The sequence below is a fragment of the Balearica regulorum genome, chromosome Z (genome assembly GCF_011004875.1).
Source record: "Balearica regulorum gibbericeps isolate bBalReg1 chromosome Z, bBalReg1.pri, whole genome shotgun sequence".
In the NCBI taxonomy this organism is placed as follows: Eukaryota; Metazoa; Chordata; class Aves; order Gruiformes; family Gruidae; genus Balearica; species Balearica regulorum.
The window spans coordinates 4,360,136-4,382,296 of NC_046220.1; the positions used below are offsets into that span (position 1 = coordinate 4,360,136).

Here is a 22,161-nt window from a genome sequence, read left to right on the forward strand (position 1 = left end):
CGGCCGCGGATGCGGCGTGCAGCGTTCGGGGCTGACCCGGGCTGTGTGTTCCTCCCAGCCCTTGCAGCCGTCCTGCCGTCCTCACGCTACTGTACCTCGCCAGAAGGGGGAAAATATGCACCGGGTCGCCGTGTTGTCTTCGCTCGGTATAATAAAGGATTGTCATTAGGTTTGCGTGTGGCATATGCCATTACCCCCACCGTAAAACTAAAATTAGCAAAATGTCAGGAATGGAAAGATTGATTCACCCAAGATGCAATTATCATTTAAAAAGTGCTTGATTGAGGTGCTGATGTTCAGTGATTTATTCTGCATACCATATACATAATTAAAGTAGTGTAGTGGAGTAATTTATCAATCTAGTTTAGACTAGAGGGGCAAGGAAGGGAGCTGCTGCCGCTGCTGCTGCTCTATGTTTGTTTTATTAAAACGCTTTCGGGATCTGATCCCGCCCCCTTTTTGCAAGAGTGAAACTGATTATTTCTCCAGCTCGGGAGGAGAGAGTCATTCGTTTGGGATTGTGGGAGAGAGAGAGAGACAGAGAAATAGAGACACGGAGAGGAGAAGAAAAGGGAGGAAGAGAGAGCGAAGCAGAAAAGGACACCTCATCACGCGTGTAGTTTGAATCCCCTCCTCGCCTCCCCCTTCCCCTCCGCGATGCTACAAAGGCTGTGAGCTGCTCGCCTTTTCCCATTCGCCTGCTGTCACTTCCTTCCTGGACGCTTTCAGGACGAGTCCGGTTACTTTTAATCCGACCAGCAGCTCAGCCACTTTCTCCTCCTCCACGCTGCACACACGCACACGCGCGCACACATACATATACGCGCACCAGACATCTTCTGGCTGCTTATGGGATTGACTTTGAAGGTTGTCTGTGTGATTCCAGGAGGCTGCATGTTGAACCAGGTGGTGAATACTTCAGGCTGGAAGAAGTAAAGGGATTTTTTCTTTTTCCTATGAAAGGAAAATATCTCAAGGACTAGTCTGATCATCCAAACAGCTAAATGTTTATAATGTAAGTACATGTGAAATTCAGAATCGGAATAAAGTAGCGTGGGCATGGTACAAAAGCGCTGTGCACATTTCCTATTGCGCTTGAAGAATGTATCAGTCATTGTGTGTGGACTGGGATTGAGGTTGCTTGCAGACTGTTTAAGTGTATGATTGCACTGCCAATTGCTTAAAAGTAACTTTTTAGACAAGTCACATAGTTAAATCACTGTCCAGTAAATTATTGCTGAGTTGTCTTTATCAGTGTCATAAGTGTTTAAACTTTGATGAAGTTAGTTTACATCATTTGTGTGCTTGATATTGTGAAGTGTTCAAAGCTGACTTGATTTGAATAGTTCACCAAATGCTATGACCTTGTAGTGCTTGCACCCTGATTTATCAGACTAAGGAAACAATCCAGCTTGAGAGAAATGCTCTTAAACTTTATTGTATCATAGGCTCTTCAGTTCTGGAGTTCAGGTAATGCATGCTTGCAAACTGTTTAACTTTGTGCATCTTTCATTTGAACACTTACGTTTTTAGATGGAAAACCCCCTTGCACTGATGTGGGAATTCAAGTCATAGGCTGCAAACCTCTTTCGGAATAGTATGCTTTGATCTTTACATAGCACTTTGAGTAATCTTTACATTTTTTAACACAAGGGAGTAGAGCTAATCAGCCTGACAAAACTGGCCAGTCTAGTTGCAGTACAGTTGCTTACAGGCTAAGATGAAGTTTAATGTAAATGAGAGACTCATAAGTCTATTGGTGCATTATGTAACTGTAATACTTAGCATTTCCTATAAAACTTAGTATGACCTTCTGTCAGCCTGAAAAACAAAACAAGTATAAAGAAAAATTAACAATTCCTTTTCTCAAAAAAGAAAAAAAAAGCAGCACAATGGACAACAAAACAAATCATTGTGGGAACCTCAGCATTGTCTTTTATAGAAGAGTTCTATTTTCTTTATTGCATATGATAATTACTATTAGCAAATACCTGTATCGTGAAATTAAATGCTGTAATACACAACTTAAGACTAAAGATTTAAGAGAGTTAAGCAGAGAAAAGCACTTTGCCAGTATTTTACTGGTGATCAGAAAAGAATTGTCTTGACACAAAATGCATTTTCCTAGCACATATCTGACGATCAGCTTAATGGCAAATGTCCTAGTTTCATATCTTTACTTTAAAAGAACTACAAGATGGATGATAAACCAATTATATTAGATGCAAATGTGACTAGATTTCTTTTATTGGCCTTTTCCCGGGTATTGTGGTTGAAGAGTAAAGATGTTTATATGGAGTACAATAACTCTAATCCCTAGAGGCTTGGCAGGGCATGGAAATATAACCACCTGTGAACCAGTTCTAACCTCTGTATTACATACATACTGATTTCCAGTTCAAACGCTCAGGCGAATGGCTGCTTTGGGTATTCAGTATTTTGTAAACTGTTTTGGTTACATGATTGTACATACCTAACATCAGGTCAAAAAACCTGCAAGACTTCCTCACTTTATCAGTTTTATTAAAACGCCCATTATATTATTCTTTCTCTATTACTGAATACATAATTCATATTGACTCTTAATACCGAAATCTCTGCTTACACTTAAGTCCCTTTGGAAGTAGTGGAGAAATTCTTTGAAGAAGAACTTAAAAGAATGGCCCTTCATTCAGGCTGTCTCTGTTCCTTGCAGTACACATCCTTTCATTTTAAAAACTTGCTGTTTGTATCTATTTTTACTAATACGCCCTATACAGCTAGTGTGATAAGATAGTTCCGGGACCTGAAAACCTTCTTTCATGCAAACACTACTTACACAATTATTCCCAGCGATAACGCTGCGACTACTTGCATGAAAATTAACAAGTCACAGAAATAATGATTTACAGGATCAGGCCCCTAGGAGACCTAACCCCCTTGCCTGTCCCATGCCTTTCATAGGACAGAGATGTAAAGAATGTCACTTTCGATGTCCTATAAATGAATGTATGGATCAGATATGTCTGCATCCTCTTAAGATTACTTGACCAAGAAAAAAGGAAACTTGGGCTTAAGAGCCTTATAGAATTTGGTACTAAATGATGAATAGTGTGTGAGATTAAGTCTTTTAGAGTTATGTTCCTGAACTGCTAGTCTTGAGCGTCATAAGAAAATTCATACAAATACTTCCCTACTGTGAATTTTCTTTCAGTATAGGATCAGAAAATTTTTCTTATTTTTTCATAAACAATCTTAATTTGTGTACCTGCAACATGTATATTCAAAACCAGAGAGATGCCTCTCTTAAATGGGTCAGGATTTTAAAATATTGTATACAAAGATAAATTAAGCTTTCTGAAGCTTTTTCCAAAAGTTTACCTCTGAAAGATTTTGATAGCTCTCCGTTTAGTAGATAAATATAACTACATAGAAACTTAGGAACTGAGAAGGAGTTATGAACAGAATACTTTCACCAACTTCATTTCTTTTAATTCTACTTTTCTCTGTAACAGGTTAATTTATTGTTCACCAGAATAGTTCAGTTCATCTTCAGAGACAGCTAAGGTTATTTCTACCTCTCATTGAGCAAGAAGTCATTAACTGATATTGAAAGATAGAAAGGTGCTTGAAAGAATACATTTGGGTTTTGATATGCAGACTCCGTTTTTACCTGTTGGACATCGTTATTCTAAATTACATGATAATTTATCCAAAAATCAAGTAAGGTGTAGTGGTACTCTTGAAAACACTGATTATGAAGATGAACATAAATAAGGTGCTATATAATTTCAAGGACTTTATAGTCTCTGCTTCAGCATTTTGAATAATGACCAAAGCAGTTATATTTGTGATGTATTTTAAGATTTTAAAATTTTGCTACATGATATCAGCAGTGAGATTTTGCTATGTCCTCATTTAGGCTCTATAGCAACTTAGGTATAAAATACAAAAAAATAGATACATAATTCTGAACAGCTAAAAAACTTCAAGCTTCAGAGTCGGGTTAGTATTCTGGTATTTGAAAAGGATGAAAATACAGTTTTGCATCTTATTTCAGAAACAACATGGGCTTAGAAGAACTCTGCTCAGCAAACACCACTGATGGTGCAAATGAGACATTGAAAAAATTATTTTTTTAATTTTCTCTTTTTAAAAGGAATTATTTGGGTGCTCTGACCGGCTTTAAGGTAATTTTCTCAGAACTGATGGTCAATATTGCATGTGGACAGGTGATTAAAAGCTAGTGTCTTCAGTCCTCCACTTTAATCTCACTGTCTCATTGACTGCAGTGCAGTAGAGCCTGTCTATTCACTAGGATCTGTCATCTTTAGGAAATCAGACCAGCTTATAGAGGCGATTCACAAAACCAACAGTGACAACAAAGTCTTATGTGCCTTACAAAAGAAGGATTAGGCAGTTCACATGTCATTTTGATTGGGCAGAGATAAAAGCTGATTGCTGCAGCATGTCAAGGCACACTTCAATTTCAATTGATTATTTTATAAGACAACTGTAACTCTGTTGCTTAGTCATTGTTAAATGCAATTTGAAGGAAGGAAAACTCAATTTTGACATTACTGGTTTCGCATGACTTTATAGAAAAGGTAGAGCCACTTGTAGCATTGCTATACAAGTTTTTAAAAACACTGTTTAATTCACCACTTTTGGGAAATACATTTAAAATGTAGTAGATGATTGTCCTGGGATCTTTTTAAAAACATTTTTGCCTAGATGATATCCTATAATAGCAATTAAAAGTTCTTAAAAGTGTCTAGGACTATACTAAATTCACTGCACTTACCCTATTAAGAGCTTATGTACAGAGGAGAGTGCATAGAACGTCAGGGCATGCAGATTTATCAAAAAGTATAATATTGAGGAACAAGTAAGTCAATCTTAGTTTTCTATTCTCTTTATTATTATTAAAAATGTAATATGATGTAAAACTCTGCTTTGTGTTGCATATGTGAACATAGTAGTCTGGTTTGAAAATAGCTTGGAAATTAGATGTTGTCCCTATATTATTAAGTATGTCATTTAGCAGTGAGAAAAGAGAGTTTCAGCTATTTGCATAATTTAGTTGTAACATACAGCCTTTAACAATTGGAAGTATGAAACTTCCAAGCTGATAACTTCTATGCTAATTTCTTACCATTTTTCAAAAGAAGAACTCTTTTTTTTACCCAACTGATGCCTCCTAGTGTTTCACATAATAAAACACTAATGAGTCAACCATAAATGTAAACATTGTTTTTTTCATTGTCTTCATCTTACGTGATACATGAAATTAATATTTACGTATTTAATTTTGTGTGTATTATTATAATCAGACAGGAAACTCCTGTAATTTCAGATGTTTCATCTTAATGGACACTGAAAGCACATTTTGATTTTCTTTCATCCTAGCTTTGTCTGGCTGTATTTTGAAAAGTTTACATGTAAAGTATATTTTCTTTTTCTCCTTTTGTTTCCTATGTGCATTACACTAACTTCTCAACAATGTATTATGCAGCTCAAATGGGAATTTTAAAAATTTTGGTAGGATAATGTTTTGTAAAGTAAGCCCTTGGAAATAGGCAATAAGTGCAGTTACAGAAATGTTTGAGATATATCCTGAAGTACCTCACGGCCAAATAAGATGAAAAAGACTAGTCTGAGACATGCTCACTCATTGCAGTCCTTAAAGAATAGTTAAGTTATCACATTTTGTAATTGTTCCTAGTTATTTTACTTCTGTATAAGTAAGAAAATTGTATTAGGACAGTCTTCAAATGTGCAAAATGTGCATCTTTCTTACACTTTTGATTGTAGATGTGGATGATCAATACTTTTGAAAAGGACTTCATGTGCATAAAATATTGAAACAGAGCTTGGAGTGATAAAGACTGAAATATAGTGCCCTTCTCTTACAAGTTCAGTCTGGCCACATAACTCATGAATACATGAAAAAATATGCAGTTATATTAGATTTATATCATACAATGATAGAATATTTTATTTTTTTGATGTGAAGGTGTAATTTTCAAAAAGTTACCTAGCATCAGTGTGACAAAATACAACTTATGGGCCCCAGCTCTATATTTGAACTGTCAGATACGGTCTTATAATGATAAAGAAGCAGCCAAGGCTGACTGCACTTTTGCACATTTTAATGTCACGCAGTTTTATGTAAAGTATGAGATCAATTTAATGATGACATTGGAAATATATCCTGTTATTCTAAGACTTTCAAGAAAAGCAGTAGAATTCTGAGATACTTGTTCTACTAAGGAAGTTTTAAAGGAAATAAAATGATTTTGCAATTAAAAAAACATAAGTTTACCACTTAATATGGGTAGTAAAAATTTGTGTCTTCTTCTCAATGCACATATGGTAAATGTAGGTGCCTGCTTACAGATAAAATGATTGTTTCCCACTGGATATAGAGAGTTAAATCTATACATGCAGATCTCAACCATGGGAATTAGCATTTGGGTTTAGAATATATGAAAAATGCAGGGTTTAGGATTGTCTTCTGCCATCAACCCTGTTAGCATCACATTTTTCTCCCATTAGTTTTAAACTGCAAAAAGAGACCTTTCTGAGATCTGCCATTTATTTAAGCCACAAAACATCAGATAGTATCCTAGCCTTTAAACTTCCTTGCATCTTGAAAGTATTTCAAAGTATGCAAATGGCGCCCGTTATTCAGCCAGGAAAGATAACATGCAAAAGTGATAGAATTTTCTCATATAGTTGTATTGCTTCTTCCTTTGCAAAGAGAAAGTCAATTTACAAGAGAAATAGAGGGAAGCATAGAGAGAAAGAATCTTTAAGGCAGTTCAAGTGTAGGACTATTACTCTGAAATACAGCTAATACTGCACTAAGCATCTCCCTCCCCCCCCCCCCCCCCCGCTGCCTTTTTTTTTTTTTTTAACATCGGAGTACATTTAGATTGCAGAAACGTGTCCTAGGAAATTCCAGAAGAACATTATCTGACTTATTTAGAAACAGGTCTGGATACATTATTTGAGATCTAGTTTGTTTAAATATTGTATGGAGTAGACTCTCATGCAAGATCAGTCATCACACCATCCAGATCTGTAGCCTGGGCCCCTTCTGCAATTCCCTGCACAGGTGAGTTAGCAGTCACCTGCTTCAGCAGGGTAGGGGTCCTTACCTCCGCCTTCTGCCGCCTTCCCTAACATTGCAGGGTTGCAAGAGTTCGAGCGGAGAGAGCTTCCGAGATCCTGACCAATGCAGCAGGTCCCGGAAAGTCAGCACCTACTGCCACCCTTTAAGTTAACCGTAAGGCAGCCCACAGATTAGGGACAGAATTGAACAGATGGCATAAAGCTGCTCTACCTCCATTTCCCAGGTTATAAAGCACTGCTGATACGAAACTTAACAGGTCTTCTCTGATTCTTACGTCTTCAGCCGAATAACTGATTAAGTGAAGTTTTATCATGAAAATTATTATTAAACAAATGCCAGTGCCGGAATCCACTTTAGACATTACTGTCTTTTATCTCTTACCCTGTAATCACAAGATGTACAGTTAAGTAAACTGAATCAGATATAACATTATTTATGTTTGCTTTTATAGATACAGGTGCATGCCATTTGTGGAACCCATGCTCAGTTAAATTTCACTATTTACTTTTAAGTAGTCAATCAATAGCCGTTAGCAAAGTATGTACAAAGGACAAGGAGGGAGGATTGTGAAATTGTTTATAAAACACATCTGCGAAAAGTAAACATAATGCAGAACATTGTCCACGTGAAACATTACTTTTAGTAATATAAATAACAAGTAACGTAGTAGCGTGTGCCATTTATTTGATTTCTAATAAATTTTTCCCCCTACAGACAAATATATTGATATGACATATTTGAAATAAAAGTGCATTATTTTAATCCACGTAATTTAGTTACTGTCAGATAATTATAGGAATTAAAACATTCCAGAACATATCCACCAGTGTAAGAAGCTAGACTAAGCACCTTTAATTTAAAAATTCCATGTGGACTTCTCAGCGGAGATTGTTTTAAACCACTTCATTGGAGTTGCGTGGAAAAGCCGTCCCTAAATTTGGGGGGGTGCCGTAGAGAAATGACAGGACCCTGAGGTTCGCTGACCCATACGTCCCCTTCAGCCCAGCATTTTAACTTCAGAATTGCCCTCTGGTTGCCGTAACCCTTGGGAATGCCTGGGCAGTTTGTGGGGAAAGTTAGTACAGTTTGAGGATATTCTGTGAAACCACCAGGAGACAGTATGTTCTCTACGGTTATCCTCAAGCCTGCTTTATCTCTGTCCATCTGCGTCCTGAATCTTGTGTCTGCCTATTCTGAGAAGTAGGGAGAAACAGCAAAAAAAGAGGGAAGGCTTTTAGGAAGGGTAGGAAGAATGTGGCTGTGGACTATTTGGTAAGATGGTGTGCAAATGGAGGAGAGTGTGGTAGTCAAATTTAAAACCTTAATCTTGCAGTGTTTTTCCAAACAAATCTCCTGTTGAAGTGCGTAGAATTCATCTTGCCATGAATAATTCTTAATTGTTGCAGATGCAGGGACAGTCTTAACAAAATAATAACAATGATTGTTTAAATGTGTTCTACACCTATAAGGAAATGATCTTTGAAACAGTATTTGATGAGAACCTGTTCTGCCTGCAGAATCCTGGAGAAGTGGTCAGTTTTTCCTTTATCTTGCTTATGCGCATAAGATGCAGTCAAGGAATTGATATAGCAGCAGAATGAGGAAAAATCCAGCTTATTACCCTACTGCAATATATGAAATAAGTGTGAAACTGCACACTTACCGAACTTCTACATGACACATTTTTTATGTCAGAATACTGAGCCAGGGAATGCATCCTTGCAGTGGCATACAAAATGTACAACTTTATCCAAAACACACATTCATAAATTTTAGAGATCAGAAATATAACCAGAAATGTTGGTAAAAGCCTGTGGACTGGTAGGATCATTTAAAACTAAATAGGATGAAGCAAAATTTCATTCATGTCCTTGGGAGCATATATTTAAAAAAATATAACCCAGGCTTGTTGGATTACTAGTACTCTTATTTATGTGACATGTTGTTAGCAATTGGAAATAACTTAAATTATATTTTAAATGTGTATTAATTGGAAAATAATATTCCAGTTTTTTTCTTAAAAGGAAACATGATGGAATGATTGGCAAGCTACCTAATTAAAGCAGAACTGCCCGTAATTACATGGACAGAAATGGAGAATGTCTACCTAAAGTCTTGGTAGGTAGAAAGCTGCATATCTTCATTGGGATAACAATAGGATCTGGTGTTTCTGTTTTATTGTTGATGCTGCAGCAAAAAAGGTTATGCATAGGGCAGAAACAGAAGAATATTCTTCTACGTTTCCTAGAATATTCTTGGCGTACAAGTTGAAAATTGGACTAATACTTTTGTGTTTTTTCCAAAACTTGATATTGACAAAGCAACATAAGATCTTATCTATCTGCGTCCAGTAGATACTGTCACAAGTTCAGTATTATATTCTGTGGCGATCAGCTGAATAGTCATCTTGAAGGCATCCTTACTGAGTGCTATCTTTTCTGCAATTTCATGTTTTTAAAAAAATGTATCAGGGATAAGGTACGGTGGTGATAGGCATAACGCAAATTCTTACGATAGATACAAAGAAAGCTATAGAAGAAGTAGCATTTTTGCATGGCGTTTTAATGCTATTAGGATTTTTTTTTCCCTACTTCTGTAGTAAGGTACTTAATTGAGAGCACAAGCATTTCTCAATGGAGGCTGAGTGTGTTCTGTACTTAACTTTTTCTTTTTTTTTTTGGGTCAATAACAATATGAAGCACTATCTGATGCAGCAAAGAGCCATAACACAAAAGAAAGATATTCTGGCCTGTACCAGAGAGCAGTACTTGTCATGTATGTGGACAAGTGGTGATTTTCTGGTGCTGCCTTCTGTTGCAAGTCGCTAAATGTCGTCTGTAAAGCAGTAGCACTATGTTCTACCACATTTTTCTGTATAAGATTAAAGGCAAACTGTCACAACTTTGACTACCCCAAACAGGACATGAATACCACTTCTACAGATTTCTGATAAAAAGTAATTTTGAGGATGGTCAGGAAGAAAGTATTTGTTCTCTCCTTTTGCTCTACTGTTTTCCAGATGTGATCGGAAAGAGGAAGCTGTTCCACTAATGAATCGGAAGATTGCTCTGTGATTTAAACATCATCCTAAAAATAGAGCTTCCATATAAGTTCAAAATACAAGGCCTGTTTAAAATCACAAGGAATCTATAGACATATAGTTTTGTGAGATTCCCTTGCTCATACCTGTGAAAAAAAGAATCATCAGCGTTCTATTTTCATATGTTGGTCTAAATGCTAATCTGAAATGCAGAACAGTTAAATAAATACCCACTATCGTGTCTGTTCACAGTATACATTTAGAATATATTGTATTCTAAACTAGATATTTAGGATTAGCATACAGGTTTTCTATTGAAAAAGTGAACATACAGTACATTCAGTTCCAAAGTGTGCTCCAAATTTTAAACAAGTTTCTTGAACGTAATAATCTCCAGTGCCACATGCAACCCATTGGTGATGATTTCCAAGCAGACCAGGGAGCAGAATCCTTCAATATGAATTCCAAAACTTAAAAATAAAGGGGGAATTTTAAAAATACATTGTATATCTTTAACATGCAAATCACTAATTATCATCCCTAAAAAGATACATGAACTTTATTTGAGGCAACAGATGCAAGGTAAAAAAAGTCTGCAAATGAAGTGCAGAATCTGCACAACAGTCTGATGCATATGATATAAGAAAGGGATTCAGAACCCTTAAACTTTCTTTGTGCAAGTCTGTTAGGCAGTGTCTCACTTCTCCAAGGGCAAAACACGGATGGAAACTGGCAACTTTACTGAGATGCTGTAAAAGCTAAAATCTATTCAGCATGCCAGGATGTATCCACATAATTAGAAGGGACTTAGGGCAACACAAGGGGGAATTTAGGTTTTACTTTGCTGTGTCCTGTTGTCTACTGGAATCCGCATCCCCAGATTAAGTCTATAAATTCTTTATAGGCATGGGTTTAACTTTTATAGCAGAAATTCAGGATTTGAGAAACCCGATTTGAAATACTTCCTACCCTTAATTTAGAGCAGTTCACAGAAAAGACAATAATCTCTTTCTGGAAAGGTCCTTAATCAGTTGGCTATAGAATATTCTGGGAGAAAGCTACTCTCAGTTTCCAAATGTGAGGCCATCCCATTTTTGTATAGATAATTAAATATTCATCAAATGAAGGGCTGTAATTGAGTCATGTTTCATGGGAATGCCATAGTTCCTTAGCCTTTGAGTTGATCTCTTGTGCTCTTTTATCTCTCTTACTCAAGAAATACAAGCCTTTCTGTGTTTCTAGTCTGTAATATAGCTTAAAACTAGTTTAAACAATCAGTTCCATGCCATCTTTCCTGTTGCATTGTCTGAAAAATTTGATTTTACTTCTACTTTATAAAATACAATGTATAAGAAGAAAGTACCTTTTGTTTTATCTTTACAAGCGTATTCCTCTTATAAATACCTCTGTGTCGGTCTTTTGTAATTTTTAGTGGCCTCATTCTTTCATTTGAATTTATTTCTTGAGCTGAGACACACCATGCCAGGCAAAGCTCTGAAATCTAGGATGGGAGTTAGAAACATGAAGAGGTATTTGAACATGAGGACAACGAGCATACTGTAAATGACTAATGGATTGATTATAGGTTGGCTGAGACAGGAAGTACAGCTTCAGGGTACGATAAATTGCTCAGGCTACCTAAGCATGTTTAATAAACCTTTATGAGAACAAATAGTTCAAAAATAGCCATTAGGTGCATGTCCTCTGTCATCTTCAGCAGAGCTTGGGTGGTCCTTTAGGAAAGACCTTGTGGCCTAGCACGCATGCCTCTTCAGCCCGTTTCTTGTACGGTTAATGTGCCTGTTGAATATGTGGGTGTGAATCCAAACCTGACTTCCTGACCACATTATTATGCTTGAATTAATGAAGAAGAATAACACCTCTGGTTAAACAGTTGTGCTGATATTCAGTCTTGACTAGTATTTATCCAAGAGCTTGAAACAGCTTATACGTTTTAAAAATGTGCTGCTTTTTTCTTTTCTTTTGACTATAATTGGGAAATTCCAATTTCACAAATACAAAGAGAACTTACATCCACAGATATTAATGTTTATTTAACAGTATTTCAGACATAACTGAATATATGAAACTATATCCTTCGCTCATGTATTCCAGCATAACTCCACTGCCTTGATGACCTACTAAAAATGCTTTATATGCAGAATTATCATTGATATTGTTAATTAACATCCACCTCTTTTTCTCAGTTCCACTCTGACTCTTCTTCCAGACTCATTAGAAACAAAGGTACCATTTGAATAGAACATTTCAAAAGAAGATCTCCTTATCTTCTCTTCTGGACCACACTGGCAAGAGTATGTAGAGATCTACTGCTTCTTTGATCGAGAACATTATAAGCAGACTTAAGAAATTTTCCAAGTCCCACTTGGGGGTTAAAGTCTGTGCATGTCCTGCTGCCATTCACACTTTCTGAAATGAGACGGAACATGAAGGTGCATTGTATGCTGTTCTAGAGCTTTGCTCAGACTAGGAGTGTATACGTCAGCTTCTGTCTGCTGGATGTTAGTTGTACTTTGTAATGATATATATGGGTTTTATAAATACCAAATCATTCCATTTTACTAATGTGATTCTGAAGTACCTTCAGAATATTAGATAGTCACTGTATATGGAATACATAACGGGCTGAGACCACTGGCCTCATGAGGCTTCCAGATGCTCTAAATAGATGACTTGAGCTGCTCAGACCATTAGGTGCTATACTAATCTTTACTCAGCTGGCAATCACATCTTATTCCTAATATATAAGGCAAAACAGTATGTAAAACATCAGTGCAAAAATTCAGAAGAGTTTGTATGTTCTTGTAATTGGAATGCTGTATTCTTTCTTTTTTTTTTTTTTTTTTTTTAAAAAAAAGCGCTTCCATGTCTATTTAGTCTATCTTCAAGTGATTAACTGAAAGGGAAACAATGTAAGTTGCTTTACACCTGAAATAAAAGATTTATTTTAGAGACTCAGCAGAATTCCTGAATTCATTCCTGAGCATAAGCATGCAGTTCTGCTGCCATGATGGGTCAATATCTGGGAGTGCTTTTTAACTATTAGTGAAGATCAGGTTCGCCTTTGATAGGAGAATACACAACTACCACTTTTTGTGGAAGCAGTTTTGTGCTGAAATCTGTAACAAATTGATCCTTTTTAGAGCCATCTTGGGGTCTCAATCCCTATATTCAGCAGTAAAACTTGAGAGGATACAAGCAGCAATAGCAAATCTGACTCAGTTACCATTTGTGCTAATTTAACTTGTCAGGCTCACCAGCCCTGTAATGCTGGAGTACTAGAAGGTTATTTGTTTAATGTCAATTTTAGGTATAACAGTATTTTTGTTTGAAAGCAGAGCTAAGCACAGGAAGGATATTCTAGCATTTAGGATGGCAGCCCGGTTTAGGACAGCGTAGATTTAACTCTTCCAGAACCTGTTTTAGATGACTGTGAGGATTTCACTGTTGGTGCATCAATTCCCTGTCTGTAGAATGAGGATGGTATTTCCCTGAGGCAAATTCGGTGGGACCCAGACACTGTGGGAATGGTGGCCATATGAGTACCATAGGGAGTAAACAAGGCAGTGCAGAGTATAAATATGTAGTTGCTTTTGGAAAGTTACAGTCTAAAGCAAAGCATACAGTCTGCAACAGACTCTTAGATAACTTCACTTTTGTTAGAGAGCCATTTTAATTAAAGTTTAGAACTTTTTGCTTCTTTCTGTCCGTTTTTCTTCTACTTCTTTAGTTGTTGTGCCAAGGTATCCATGTGTGTTTCTTCCACTGTCATCTGGCTCATTCCCAGCAGATGCACACAATCTGTTTTGCTGTCACTGACAGAGCTCAGTTTATGGAAAGAATGTGACAGAACATGCTGCTGTAGTCACTTATACAGGATTCTCTTTTCTAAAAAGTAACTGAGAATAAATGGATTCTTTTTTTTTATACATCGTTCAGTCATAAGGTTTTATCCAGGCTACTCTGCATCAGGTTAAACAGAGTATTTGTTTAATGTCGTAGCTTTCTTTTTAATTTCTTGTTTTTAAAATATAGAATTGCCAATCATGTCTATAGGAAATCATCACAATACTTCAACAGACCTCAGATTCAAGTGGTGGCCATTATCCTGGCCATTCTGGAATAAATGTAATATTCCCAACTCTTATTTAGAAAATATTATGATATTTGCTTTAAATTTTCTATTCCAGTTTCTAAATATTGCTGATCATCCAAAAATGTGGAGTCTTAAGCATCCTGTGTGCATGTGAAGCATACAAAAGGATATTGTATAAGGGAGCGTGTGTTCCTTATAGTGCAAAGTACTTATCCAGTAAGACGCTGAGTAGATACAAATAGCAAAATGAAATTTGACTATATTGGACTTTGTTGCCAACAGAAAAAAACTTTTAAACACAATTAACGCTAGCACTCGTTGTTGGTTTGTGGTAACAGCTACAGCTCCTAACAGAGATTAGGGGCTATAATGCATGATGCTGTGCAAATATACATTAATGCACAGCCTCTGCCTCAAGGCATTAACAGTGTGAACAAACAGGGTAAACACAGAAGGTAGAAGTAAAATAAATGTGGATAGTTTTAAGAATGTCTTTCAGTTCTTCTCGGTGTTCAGTAGGAAGAGGTGGTGTGTTAATTAAACTTTATGGAAGGTGTCTAACCAGCATAATACTGTTTATGAGGTGATGGGGTGTTCCCATTATGTCATTGCCAGAGGAAAATTAATCAACAGCTCAAATTTGGTAAATGTAACTTTGAGTTGCCACTTTGCTGTTTTCTACCTCTATCCCAATGAGGGAAGGGACGACAATAGCAAATTCCACATTGGGCTACTAAGGTTACAGCTAAGCCGTTAAAAAACTGTTTACATTAAATATGTATGGGCACACTAGGTGTTTATTAAAGAATAGAAATTGTTTTACAAGCTGATGTTGCCTGTAATCCTATTATTTTCACCCTCAATGACCTAACTTCTACCTTTGAATTGTACTTTGTTCAGAGGGGTTGATATCTCCGGGTTCTTTTTTCTCTGTAGCTTAAAAAAAAAAAAATCCAACAGTGGAAATCTCCATTAATTCCCAAAATCAAAAACTAATTTAACGAGCATAGTGACTTGGCTGCATTTGAAATAGCTGCATGTATACATTAACATAATTTAAATACATTTTTAAAAATTTTATCTGTATTTTTAGGAAATATCCTTAAACACTATTTCATTTTGGGGAGTGCCTTTATATACTTAAAACTCTGAATTCATATTTTTATACCTCACATAATTTCAGATTTTATGTTATTGATAGGGTATATATGTTAAAAAGGCTATCTAGAAACAAGCTACAGTGGTAGACTGCCATATTAGCTAGGCTTGTGGTTTTTCTGTAAAATCACTCCCTATGATCATGTACATATATTTATACATATATACATATATATATATATATCTGTGTGCTTTATATACAAATATATATGGTTTTCAAACTATGCTTGCATGCCTCTGGGTATGCCTTATACCGTAAATAAAACTGTCAAAATGTCTCTTCACAGTTAGACCTCATAAAAATAATCAGTCCATAAACACGTGGTGATCTTTATTCACATATATACAGTTACTATATAAAATGAAAGTCTTTCTCCTGTTGTTCTAAACTTACAGTCCTTCTGTATTATGGGTTAGAAATATTGTAATTTTGTAGTGGGTTTTTTTGTATGTACTTTTATATTTGTTTGTGTATGTGGGTATGAGAATGATATATAAAAGCATCCCAAACATAACTTTTTCTTGGTTTTATAGACAGGTTGGATGCGAAGATGACTTTAACCCCTAGTTTCCATCGCTATATTTTTAATATTATTTTGTGTTACAAGCTACATGTTTCTAGGGTTTCTGCAAATAATACTGACTTTTTTGATAAGTCTTAAAATTATCTTTGGATGGGAATCATTAATATGTGTATCTCTAAGAGACAAATATTTCCAGTGTATCAGCTACCGCACATAATGCAAAAAGAAGGTGAAGAGGAAGGAAGGTCCTCAAATAATTTCTTATGCTAGCTGTCTGCCTTGATTGCTAGGCTCAGTTCAACTCCAGAAATGGTGTTACCACTTAGCTATTACACTTTTAAGACCAAGATTACAACAGGACCAGCACACCTATTAGTAAGTTGGGCAGCAAGATGTGAATGAGGTAATTTAATAAATTTCTGAAAGGGTAGATTTTATATCCTGATATATGTCTTGAGAATTGATACTTCCACAAAGTGTCAGGAAAGAGGCCAAACGAAAGACTATGCAATGTAACATCCTCGTTATGTCAACCTGTATTTATCTTGATTTTTTTTAATGCACTTTCTTTTAACTTGAAGCATATTAATTATACTTTCTTTGTAAAAAAAAAAAAACCCAAAACAAAACTATAAACTGAACTGCAGTTCAGCATAGCAATATATTCCTTTTGGATCCAAATGCTAAGCACAAGAATCTCAAATCTGTTTGCCTGGTACTTCATGATCCTACTTGGAACCTGGTATGATAAAAAAGATGAAATTTATACACATCCAGATTGGACAAATCAGATGATAAATTCCAAAGCTGAAGACTTATTATATAGAACTCTATTCTGTAAGTTTACCAGTTTCAGAGTCTGTTTCAGACATCAGTGCTGATCTTAGCTGTAGATGTATCACAAGTGAGATGTAAAGTCAAGATTATTTTTTTTTTTTCTCATTTTATATATAGCTGATAAAAAAATAAATCCATAAGGAAAGCTAATCAAGTGATTAGCAGAAAAGCAATAGGCTGGGAGCTGCTTTTCCATAGACACTCCTGGTTTTAGTTTACATAGAGTAGGACACTTAGGTTTGTATTCCCCTTACTTTCCTCTCTGTTGAATAGGGACTAGTATTTTCAGTCTCACAGCAATGTTTCAGGAATAAATATTGATAGTTACTTAAGTGATAGTATGAAGATATTTGTGTATCCTCAGGTAAATATATAGAATAGGTCAGTAAGTCCTGTATATGTTTGCATTTTATGCTTTCCAACACTGTTAACACTAACTTAAAGAACTGGAAAATATCATGAAAAGGATTAGTTTGATGTATGATTATACACTGGAAATTTAAGGTAAAATCAATACTAAAAAATTACATTTTCTTACTGTTCACAAGATGGAACAGTACGGGCTTTTTCACTTGAAAATACTTTCCAGTGCCTTGCCAGTAACCTGTTTCCGATGGGGAACCACCTTCCGTAGTGGTATGAAGCAGATTTTTTCCCTGTATCAGCCTAGATGTGGGCCTTTCATGAGCAGAGACAACCTATTTTCGTGATGTGAGCTGGCCCCAAAAATGTATTATTCATGGAGTAGAGCTCTTCACCAGTAATGATAGCTTGGATTTCTTGGGCTAGTACTGCCCCTAGTGAAAGCACTGTTTATTTGGGGATTTTTTTTTTATTTTTTTTTTTAATACACTTACCCTTTTTAATCTGTTTGCACCAGGATGCAGGGCCAACACATTACTCAAGAAGAAATTATACTTATCCACAATCTAAGAGAGAAGGGGACTGTCTGGTTGGAGTCAAAGTTGACCACTGACTCTTAAACGGCACACAGATTTGGCTGTGGTATGCAGTCATGCTCCACCTGCATAAATCTCATATGTGTTTATACAGTGCAGGAGATACCTTACAAATTATTCATTTTGAATCCAATCACTATATTCCACAAACAAAAATGTCGGTAATCGATTCTCTGGTCAATTTTATTATGGCCTTATATTTCTGTTAGAATTTGTCCTTGGCAAAAATACAGACAGTGCTTTAATTATGAATTTATTATTTTGAAGAAAAATATTGTATTTTTGAATGTACTTTTCATAGTATTCAGAAAAATTAGCCATGTTAACTGTGTTAAGATGGCTGAGGATGAAGCAGCCCTTTGGTAGTAACACTTCTAAGTTAGCTTGAAAACAGCTCAACTGACAAAGCTATCTAATACCATATTAACTTTTTTTTTTAAATTGGCAGTGTTATTAAGCTTTCAAATACACTATCTCAATAACTGTTCCAATTTTTTATTTCTGTTAGCTAAAAAATGTGAAAATAAGACAGGCAGATAGCTTTGCTGTTTCCAAAGTCTTCTAATTCTGTTTTAGTTTGTTTGAAAACTTAACTGTTAAAACAGGGAATGTAAGCAGCTGAACATATAACGTGCATTACAGCTCTCTGGTTGTGTAAATTCCTACTGTATAGAAAACGTCCCTTTGATGGGATAAAATGAAACCTCTCTCTTCAGTATTCTGTATTAAAATTAGCAATATAAATCCATCATATAAATCTACTTGCTTTATGTCTCTATGACAAGGCATCGGCAGGAGATAGAACTCCAGTTCTGAAAAAAATTTAAGCACAAGAAAGCTCTTACTTAAATGGTCAGTTAAATAATTTGCATTCCAATTAAAGTCATGCCTAGACCAGACCCATTGGGCGACTCAAGCACTGAAGGTTCCTGCCGGTATTATGAACAAGAAGAGCGAGGGCATTTCTGGAGCTGAGAAGAGAAACAGGTCATTACAAGAAGGTAAAGCAGATATTTAAGAAACCTTTCAGCATATCTCATGACAGCAAGATCACCTTCAAATCTTCAATATTTGCTTAATTTTTATGGCGTATATCCATATGCGGCATGCAAGGCAAAGAATTTTTCTTCTCTTGTGCATAGAGCACACTTCCTATAAACAGAAGCTGGCTCATGGACAAAAAGATTAAATATATTAAAAAAAAAAATGCAAAGCAGCAAGTTGATCTTTCAATCTGTATCATCAAAAAGATTTTGTCCACTACTGCTTTCAGTCAGAAGTGCTGCACACAGTAGCTTCTCAGTAAATCAGGAAACAACTACGTGTGTAGCTATTTCAGCATTACATTAAGCTAATGTTTTCCTTCCCTAAATACCCACTGTTACATAATGCCTCTGAAAAATCTTTTCACAAAACTGAAAAATACTCTAACTGTTCAAACTTATTTGGGAGACTACAAGCAGTAACGCCTGGTGACGGTGGAACGTCTTTTTCAGAGTGATTAGAATTTGCCTAGTTTTGGTTTCTTTGCCTAACTTACTTTATAAACAAACATGTAAGCAGATTGGTACAGTTTGTATTCTGAATTACTGGGGTGCAAGAAGACATTCTGTGAAAGCCATTTCTCCTCCTCAGCTGGACTGATGGTACAGGCAGTTGCCTTGTGTTACTATCTCCTTAAGCTTCTCTCCCCGTTCACTGAAGTCTCGTTAGCTCAAGAGAAACTCTTCTGCATCAGAATATTCACCACACACATTCAGTCAATTTCCTGACATCCTGAAGTGCCAAATTTTCACTATGAAGATTACATTACAGAAAACGTTCGATAGAAAAACCTCCGACCAGAAAATTTCTTCCTGTTTGTATGAAGCCAGGATAAAGATCCATGTTACGAAAGTGTAGTTTTGTAGCTTTTATGTACAAAGCTACTCTTAATGAGGTTTTGGGGGACACAGTAATCTGTGTAAATGGTGTGGTTTGTGTTAAGGTAGAGGACCAAATTTTGAGTAGAGTAGTGAGTTCTTTTCCCAACTGCTTCTGTAGACCTGCTGCGGAACTCACGAAAGTCCGCTCGAAAATTCCTCCTTTTGCTGTAAAACTTCACTAGTTACTGTAAGTCAGAAGTGAAAAGCGAGGAGGGAAAACTTTATTTTATTATATATGTTATTTTATAATCAGTATACTATTTTCAGAAGCTTCTGAAAAAATAACACTTGTCATTTGAGAGCTGCAGCTGTTAGTCTGTTGAGACATAGAGGGGATGGGGCATATATTGAATTATTCATGAAGGCTACTGCTATAGTTGACAGAAGTTCATCAGCTAATTCCCCCACTCCATTCTGAACTTTCTTTCAAACTCGGTCAGGCTGTAGGGGTACAAGCTGTTACTTTTAATAATCATGCTACTAGAAGTTTCTTATACTGTATACATCACATAAGCTTTCTTTTTTAAGAAAGTTATTTATTGTTCATTGGGGGGCAATAAGTGCTTAATTTTGAATACTTTAATTCACAGATAATGTGAATAATTTGATATGCTTTCAAATATAACTGCCGTATAAAAGTATTTGAAAATGTATGTAATTATGCTTTATTACCTTAATTCAATTTGGTGAACCAAAACCCCCTGACATTTTAATTGTATACATATTTAGTATTTTCATGATTTATGAACAGAAGGAGATTTTGTGTGCTATTACTTACAATACATTTTTCAGTTTGTAGGCCAATTCAACGTGCACAAATGCAAGGAAATCTTGGTTTGCACAAGTGTGGGGAAATAAAGTTCTTTATATTCCAAATGCAAAGCCTCATGCCTGCCATTAGCCAACTATGCTGTTCCTGTGGGCCATCAGATTAATGATAAAAAATATTTTATGGTTCCTCAAAGCAGCGCTGAAGTTCGAGGTTAGTTTGGCAGACACCAGAAGCATATCATGAAGTGCCTGCTTGTGGTGGGTACTGTAGGAACACGAAATATCAAAGACTTCGTCCCAGTTTGAGTGATGGGGAGCCGCGTGCTCCAGGCATCCCACCAGTGTAGCTCTGTTCTCACGCAGGCAGGACTGCCAGCTACCTCTGCCTCAGCCACAGCGACAGCACAAATCTTACCAGTCTGTGTTGGTTATCTTTAGGAGACTGCTCTCTCTTTTAACATGTCGCTACAGACTGATTTGGGGGATTTGGGTGCAGTAGGAAATTGTAGTAAAAATTCTGATGTCCAGTTCATTCCCCTCTCTGTGAAGATTTCTGCAGTGAATGAGATTGAAAAATGTCTTTTTAGTGGTGTGCTTGATGCAGACAGTGCCCTTATTTATCCGATGATGACCTCATAGCAGTAGCACATGCCCTCTTGATGGAGAGGATTATTGTAATTCCCTCCTAGAAAGGCTTCCAGCAGCTCAGCTCTGTCACTTGCAGCCTGTTCAGAATGCAGTGACACACTCCCATCCTGTCTTGAGCAAATATGATCATCCCTCTTGCACCCTAACTCATTTACTTTGTCTGCTATGAGGTAGCTGTTTGATTTTAAAGTTTGCTCTCTTAGTTTTGAAATCCTTAATGGTTTAGATCCTGGCTATTTTCAAGAACTCCTCCACAAATATCATCTTGACAGATATCACCACCCCCATAGCACATTTTAGGAATCTCAGCATCACATCTTAGGTTGGCAAGTTATGTCCTTTGCTGTGATAGGCCTTCAGTTAAGGAACTCCCCCAGGAAATCTGTCTTGAACCATATATCCTTATCAGAAAACATTAAAACTAAATTTAACTTTTTCCTACTTATTTTTTCTCCGCTATTATTTTTCAGCATGATTCCTGTTAAGAACGTATTTATTATGGTTGCTCTCAATAATTCTTATTGGAGTTGTTATTTCAAATTTTCTTGTTTCCTTATTTGTAGAGTCACCTAGGCACGTTAGTAGTGTAGTTACCGATAGTGACTTCTTAATGATGAGTTTCATGTTGCATGATAAGAGTACAAGCTTTTCCATGATAAGAGTACAAGCTTTTCCATGTTAACGTACACTGTACATCAATATAATTGCTTCCTAAATAGGACACATGGACCATTAGTACATGTCATATATTAAAAAAAAATATGTTTGAATCTTTATTCCTCTTCCTTGCAAGGAATTATTCCTTTCTTGTTCACATTTGCAATCTAAGTCACTAGGCTTCAGCTGTACAAAACCTCAGATGGAAAGGAATTCTTATCTTTACTTGCTTGTCTTGCTGTCTGTTTGTCTTACTGCTTCTATTATAGTCCCTGTAATTATGGTGAGATGTCTACAGCTATGTTTATATGGAGCCTAATTTTCTCCACTGATGATAAAGTAAGTCTATGTTTCAAGAAGCTTAGACTCAATGCCAAATGTTGATGCCTTCAGTAAGGTCAGATGGAT

General features: G+C 36.2%; 1 protein-coding gene across 21 annotated transcripts in view; it reads left to right on the forward strand.

Moving 5' to 3' along the window:
• Positions 1-22,161, forward strand: part of MEF2C (myocyte enhancer factor 2C) — a 141,127-nt gene that overhangs the window by 14,010 nt on the left and 104,956 nt on the right. For 5 of the 21 annotated variants that reach the window (XM_075741261.1, XM_075741257.1, XM_075741268.1 and 2 more), the window contains exon 1: positions 503-1,015. The exons of 2 other annotated variants lie outside the window; for them this stretch is intronic. The gene's annotated coding sequence lies outside the window, so the exon portion shown is untranslated. Of the gene's footprint in view, positions 1-499; positions 1,016-22,161 lie in introns of those variants that run through there. 14 more of the 21 variants (XM_075741259.1, XM_075741269.1, XM_075741275.1 and 11 more) reach the window with 5 other exon arrangements.